The sequence below is a fragment of the Poecilia latipinna genome, unplaced genomic scaffold (genome assembly GCF_001443285.1).
Source record: "Poecilia latipinna isolate Pla-1442-1.1 unplaced genomic scaffold, P_latipinna-1.0 Scaffold97, whole genome shotgun sequence".
NCBI lineage: Eukaryota > Metazoa > Chordata > Actinopteri > Cyprinodontiformes > Poeciliidae > Poecilia > Poecilia latipinna.
In genome coordinates this window covers 595,755-603,493 of record NW_015112713.1, presented here as the reverse complement: position 1 = coordinate 603,493, position 7,739 = coordinate 595,755, and the positions used below count along the sequence as shown (strand labels likewise).

The following is a 7,739-nucleotide window of genomic DNA, read 5'->3' as shown; positions in this document are numbered from 1 at the left end:
TTAAACTAAAATCTCCAGCATGGGGAAGTGGGCTGAGCTCGACTTTTCTCGACAAATAGCAACATTTCTTACTTAAATAACACATAGCCAGTAGTTTATTTGTCATTTTTACAAGGCACTCAGTAAAACGGCATCTTTGGGGTTTAATTTTTAATGCACTTATTTTTTCCATTGCAGAAAATATGCAACAACTCCATAAATGAGTGAAAAATAGAGACAAGTTCTGCTGCGCAGATAAAAAATAAAAATAACGACCAAATGCAGCGATTTTCATTTTGACCAGCAGGTGGAGCTACAGACCCAGGCGTTACATTATTATTAATGCAACAATTAAAATCTCCATACAAATAGTGAAAAAGTTTCAGTTACCAGGAAATTTCCAAGCATTTCACGTTCCTCTCCCCTGACAAGCTTCATGAAGATCTTAACTTCATTTTCCAGCAGAACCAAAAGCTGCTTTAATAGCAAAAGTTGGGAGAAAACGCCAGTCGGTTGGTTGTTCAAAAATAATTTAACACGTTTTTTTAGTATCTTCTGTTGAGTATTTATTACCCAGCCAATGTTTACGTCATCACAATACAATAGATTTTTGAAATCTGCACCTAAAAATTAACCATATGAAAAAACTAAAACTACAACTAATAAAAACTAAACTAGAAAAATATTTAAATAATTAATAAAAACTAGCAAACAATCTAAAACCTTATTAAAATTAACTGAATTAGACAAAAAAAGTGACAAAATAAAATGAAACTATACTGAAAAATCCAACATTATTATAACACTGCAAAACACCCAACATTACAGATGAAGCTATGAGAGCAACCTGGACTCAGCAGAACCGCAGGCTGATCAGCTTCATGATGTAATTATTCATGCAAAACGAGGCCCAAAAATATGGACCGTTTCCTTCTTCCTCCAAACACGGGAGGCTGAAACGTCAAAGGGTTTGAGTTTAATCTCATCGCAGAAACTTTTAGTGACTGCAGATGTTTAAAATGCTCCACATCTGGATGATGGGTGTTAATGTGTCTTATACTGGTTTAATCAGGGGGATCATTTGCAGAGATCAGATCCACCATTAATTTAAATAAGGTAAATATTTAAAGTAAATACAAAGTAAAATACAGGAAAAATGAGGGAAATCTTCAGCGATTGGATGAATTTTCACAACCAGAGTCTCGACCCAAATTCCCAGTAGGAGAAAAAGTTTTGTGTCGTTAAAAAAAAATTAAGTGTTCATTGTTACATGTAATCAGTCTCTTCTTCATTTTAATCAGTCATGTTTTCTAATCTCCCCTCAGATTTTGTTCAGCCTCATGTTTGGTTTTCAGTTCCTTTCAAAGCTCTTTGCATGTTTTCCTTTACAAACATGAATATTTCCTTAAAACTAATCTAGAATGCAAATATGTTCTGTTGCTAAAAAATGAAACGAAATGGAAATAAAGGCACAATTATTTCAGAAAACTGTCAAGCCACCAAAAAGGAGATTTTCAACCACTTCAGATTTTGGTACTGGTTTATTTTCTGTAATTAATTTTACAATGCAAACTTGATTTTATCAAACTTTTTTTGTTACTTTGATAACCAGGAAGCACAGGAAATATTCAATATCCCAGGCTTTGAAACATCTTCTAACTCTGTTTCTCTAAAGTAAATGGAGAAATTAAATTTCACACATTTCTATAGAAATATGTAAACTCTATATATGTTATACAGTTTACAAAACTCTTACATTCTGAGGACGTTAATATGGAGTTGGTCCAACTTTTGCATCTTTAGATGTTTTAAGAGTGCTCTCACTGAAACATTTGACCATGCTGTAGTATTTATATTTTTATTTGTTTCAGTTGCTCAGGGTGATTTAGGACATTTTTCCCATTGGAGATGCACCAGCTCTGAATGGATCCAACTCAATTTAAAATCTCTGACCAAAGTTTTATTGTAAGGAGAGCCATAGTATTGGTCTGATTTTGCAAAAGTTTGAGAAGTTCCTCCATCAGAAGAAAAACTGTTTTTACCATTTCATGCAGTCAGACCATGACGATAGCGCCCTCTGGTTCATCCTGTTTCACATTTATTTTTATTTTTATTTTTCGCTAAAACTCTTTGGGATCCACAACGCTTTCCAAAATGATCATTTGTGTTTTGGGTCTAATTTCATAGATGATGCTGGGCTGACATATAGAATAAGTTGCATTTAAACACTTTTTCTACCTTGTTTAAGTCGTGGATTGGTTAGTGATGTAACTCCTCCTTCGTTGACCTACGTATAGAAGGACAGGTTCGCCTACTTTCAGGAGAAATCAAATGAATCTTTTTCTGCTTTTGCTTCCACATTTGACTGTATTTGTTCTGAACTTCAGTTGTAATTTTTTACTTACTGGATCAACTTCAAACTGGTTTCATTTGTTCAGCTGAAGACACTGAAACATTTTATCCTCTTGTATTTTGTTTCTGTTCTTGATCTTTATCTTGAGTCACATCATCAGGTAAATATATTTGATTTAAATCGGTCAATCTTTGGATTCCTGAGTGACGTTTGGGAAAACGGCATAGAAGTGACAAAAGGGAATCAGTCTAGGACGGTTAAATTCATATCAAAAGGTCGACTTGAAAGATATTTTGCATGATTTACATGCATAAAAAACATGTTTTGTTTTATTGGGATTTTACTTGAAAAACCACCAGAGCGAATTAGCATATAAAATTTAATGAAGATCAAAAATGCTTTAAGAAACAGAATATATACTTACAATAACTATATTCAGTCATATTAACTCTGAAGGTTTTTAATTTCTAAAATGTTCTTTTTATGATCAGCAGGCTTGAAAACTTTGCCTCTCTATGTTTCTGTTATGGAGAAACGTTTCTGATTATGTATTCAGATCGTCTGGATGGAGTTAATTTTATTTTATTTTTTATTTTTGCTTTGTGATTAAGAGAAACATAAAAACGGTGCAGGTGACCATAAGACCAGGAACTAACAGAGATTATTTGCATGAACCAGTTCCTTGTTTACAATGGAAAATTTTTCCTGTACAAATTATTCAGAGGGAAATACTTCCATGAAGGGTTTCAGTAGTTTACCAAACAAAGTTTCCATTGTTCCTCTTTACACTAAACCTGAAATTATCTTCTCTACCAGATGGACTGTAATCAACATCTGGAGAAGCTGTGGAGCTCAGTGTAAAGTCTGTTTTCAGGACATTTTCTCAGAAATGGACTTTCTGTGTTACTGCGGCCTCCATAACCCAGAGTCAGACTCTTCATGCTAACCGTGTATTTATTTTCTCAACTGCAGTAAATGTTCTTTTCTTTTTTATAAAACTGAGGTTGTTTTAGCACATCAATGAAAAGAAAGTTAATCATCCACAGCAGGTGTAAAACATTTTAAATTCCAGTTTCCAGTATTGCTTTTGCCTGTCACAATAAACAATAAATCAATTAATTGCATGAAATTAAAACAAACTCAGATTCCACTTGCATGATTTACAATTTGTTTCTTTTTCTCTTTCTACCAAAGACTGGATGACAAAAGTCTTCAGTCTGGTGTTTTGGTCTCAACTAGACCGTTTTTTATGGAAGAACAATTTTGTTTAAACAGACTTCATAATTCATTTTATTTGTTGTTTACATTTATTTATTTTGTACATTTAAAATGTCTTCCAGTTCCAGTGTTAAATGTTCATTGGAATTGAAAGTTTATTATTATGCTACTACTATTATACTGATTGAAAATTATCTCAACATTTTATCATTTATCGCAATAACGTCTGGGACAAATTATCGTCCAGCACAATTTGTTATCATGACAGACCCAGTTATTATTCTGTGTTTTCCCTGTTACAGAATATGGACCCAACTATGGATTTAAAGAAAAACTGGATGTCTAAACTGAAAGAGGAGTTTTCCAGGAGCCCAGTGGCATCTACTTTAGGGATTGCATTGATCCAGATGGTGTTGGAGAAACTGGTGGAAACTGAGTTTTCATGTCCCTGTGACTCCGGATACAACAGTTTACATACTTCAGTATGTTTCTTTGTTCCACCATTTATAGTCCTTTCACTAATTTATGTCACCGCATGTGACTGTAAACTCTATGCCGCCTTGAGATTCGGCATCATTCCAGCTGGAATATGGCTGGTAATTGTGTTATTAGACGGTCGTTATTACGCCTGCTTAATGACCGATTGGTCAGGAAAGTATGAAACGATTCAGAACGCTGAACCTCAGAAATGGTGTCAACCATCAAACCCCAACTCATCTCAGGAGCTACTGGCCAAAACCCAGTTCCTGTATTCTGAATCGCAGGTAAGAAATAACTATGATTTCCTGAGATTTGCACAATCTGTTTAGATGATAAGTAGTTTTTACTGAAAATGAGATCTAATTTTATCTGTTTCTCTTTCCCCTGTTGTTTTTAGTTCTATGGATTCCTGGCAGCGTTTTTGTTGACATTTTTTTATATTTTATGTTTGATCGTCTCTTCCTTCTACTCATTCTGCTGTGCAAATATGGACAGAACCACCATATTTCTTCTTTCCATTTTTATTGCTCCATTGTCTATTTATTGTTTAGTTCTGCGGATGTTTGACTCTATTTTGGTTGCCGGTTCATGTGGTTTGGTTTGTCTGGCCCTGATGTTCGCAGGTAAACTCACAGAGGACTGAGGGGTTTAATAACTAACAGGATATCCCCAGGGTGACCGCGCCTCTCGGCCGTTAGAGGGGCACCAGCTCCCATCTCCGCCCAAATGGGATGGGGGTCTAAGAAAATGGGTGGATGAAATGATTTTGTAGAAATATTGCTTTTTAGAAATTTTCCCTGTTTTTATTTGTTTTGGAATTTAAAACGCTACTGGTATAAACTTTATGATTTAAAATTTCAGGATTAGATTTGACATGTTTTGGTTGTAGTTAAAAAGGATAAAAACATGACAATGTAGATCAATTATCAATGAATGTCTGTTACAACTGGCCCCCGGACGAGCCCCCAATTTGTTACGACTGGCTCAAGGTCATAACAAAAACGGGAGAACAAGCAATGGTTACGGTGCAGAAAAGGAAATACTTATTAACAAAACTACAATGGATTGTGAATATCAATGTCAATGACATAATGCAACATGTCTTGTATGTGTGCATGTGGAAGTGTTGAGGTGCAAAAACAAAGAAACTCAAATGTGCAAAAGCAGCTGAAGCCTGGCAGCAGAGCACCACACATGGCGAAGGCGACCCAGGAAGTGGAGACGGCCTGCTTCAAATACTCCACGGTGCAAATCAGCAAATCAGCCACCAGGGGGGAGGAGCACAAGGCAAACACCTGCAACCCAGTTTATAAGGCCCAGAGCCGTAACAATAACTAAAATATAACTGGTATTATAATTAGACATACGAGAAATATTAAATCCCCGGGTTTTACTCTTGATGAAAACCAAAACTGGAAACCACACATCAGAATTTAAAGATAATTTTGTTACATAAACTGAAAGGCGCTTTGAATGATGAAGCTTTGTTGATGTTTAATTCACTTATTGTTTCTTACTTTACTTATTTTGAAGACGTTTGGAGGAATGTTTGTTAATTATCCATAAATTCAAATCTTATTTTGTAAAAAGGAGCCGTAAGAATCATTATCAGAAAATGGTACAGAGATCATATTTTTGAAATTTCACAACTTGATGGACTATTATATTTTACAAGTTATATTTAATAAAATACCAACAAATTCACAAAAATATTAAAATAAATTGCATTCATAATCAAAGAGCATAAGATAAAAAACAAAAGTTATAATTAATCCATTGAAATATTTTATTTCCTTTTACTGAATGAATCTGAGGGATGCTCTCTGTGAAGAAACTAAGCAGAAAATATTAATGTTAATCATAATAAAACAAATTAAATATAACATGCCGTCAAAAAATGAAAAAAGGAAATATATTGATTAATTAGTGCTGTAACGTCACGAAGATTATTTCTTCTCTTCTTTATTGCCTGTTTTGTGTTTAAAAAGATATCTGTAATCTCGATGCTTATTTTTGCAAATTATTTTTAAAGGATTGATTATAAAAGATTTTTCTTTTTCTGCTCCTTTTCAATCAAAATGTTGTTTATGTTCATGTTCATTTTAAACTGTAGACAATTAAAGTAACATAAAATCTGCTTCTTTATTACATTTGAAAATCTGGCTTGCTTTTGATAATCCAGACAAGAAAATAATTTTGTTCTCATAATGAATGTGGAAACTTGTCCTCAGTCTTACAGCATTCATTCACCTCACTGTATCCACCTTGTGACGCCCCCTCCACTTCGTCCCTTTACATTAATTGCTCTTTATTTTTCAAGGCATCCAGGAAGTAACATTATTTAAGATCCACCGGGGCCCCGTGTTTCCTGGCTGTATTAGTGCCGTGTTCCTGATGGTGAGCCGGGTCTGGTGGAGCGGAGTTGGACTTCTCCACCCGGCTCCACTTTTCAGTCTGTCTTGTTTCCCCACCCTGACTTTGTTTGACTTTTACTTTGCTTTACTTTTCAATTTGGTTCAATTTGAAAAGGGTTAATGATGTTACTCGTCATTGTTCTTTTGTTCTGCTTTATATTAAACCAAGTGTTTGTTTTCAAACTTTATAGAACAGCTTTCAGTGCAACATTTCTTACCTAAATGAACAAATTTTAGCTGACATTTATCCTTTTATACACACAGTACTCAGTAAACCTGAATCCTTGATGTTTCACTTTCATGCACTTAATTTTCTGAAGGGTTTCCTCCAGTGTATTTTAAGTCTGGTGGCCCGCCATGCTGAACTTGCATCTCCTTAAATCGTACATTTAAATGTTAAACAATTTAAAATATTGTAATTTATGTATGCTGAAACCATTAAACCAAATTCAGCAGTATTGATGATCTCAATAAACAAATGTTACATTGATAGATGTTAAAATATTAGCACTTATGGGGCCCATGAAGGCCTGCGGGGCCTTATGGAGCCGCTGACTTAAAAACAGTGCAAATAACTGATTGTGACAGCTGACCCTACTGTCACACAGATCTGAATGGTAATCATTTTGTTTGTTTTATCCTTTACATTAATTTAGACATTAATTAGTGAATAGTTTAGATTTTTGTTAATTATTTTCATTAGTCTGACTTTTTTGGTTAACTGTTTGGAGTGCACACATTTAGTTAACCTTATTTGTCAGTTCTTTATATTTTTGTTGAAAGCAACAAATTAATTTATTTGTTTTGAGTTCCCAGTTTCCTTTGGAGCTGCTCCTGGAGGGTCACAGAAAAGCTCCAGCTAATTGACGTCCTTATATGGCTGGCAAACCTCCTCAGCGGGCCGTTCCATTTGTTTGCCAGGGAATGGGGAAATTTGGTTTTCTTTAATATAATTTGACCATTTATTTAATGCTTTTTCTATTTGGTAGTTTCAGTCTAATGTTTGTTTAATTTAAAGATTTGGTATTGTATTTAAGTTTTTGTATGTTTAAATTACCCCTTGTGTGTCAGCAGTGGTCTGATCAGCCACTATTTAAGTTCCCCTCATGTCTTGTTAGTTAGGTCAGTTTTGTGCTTGAGTCAAGGGCGTAGGTTTGGTCTAAGTTTTGGTGGGGACCTTGACACCCCCCCGCCCCCCAGGCAGCACAGTGAAATGCCCAAGAGCACCGAACATTTTTGAGAAGGGGGAGCAAACCACATTGGCTTAATAACCCCCTCCCCCCAACCATAACCAT

The 7,739-nt window shown here is 34.9% G+C and overlaps 1 long non-coding RNA gene across 1 annotated transcript; it reads left to right on the top strand.

The window, feature by feature from the left end:
* The first annotated feature begins 2,322 nt into the window (after positions 1-2,322).
* Positions 2,323-5,687, top strand: LOC106942741 (uncharacterized). Its single transcript, XR_001423709.1, has 3 exons — positions 2,323-2,492; positions 3,853-4,314; positions 4,428-5,687. It is a non-coding gene; the product is annotated as an uncharacterized LOC106942741 (long non-coding RNA).
* Positions 5,688-7,739: the final 2,052 nt, after the last annotated feature.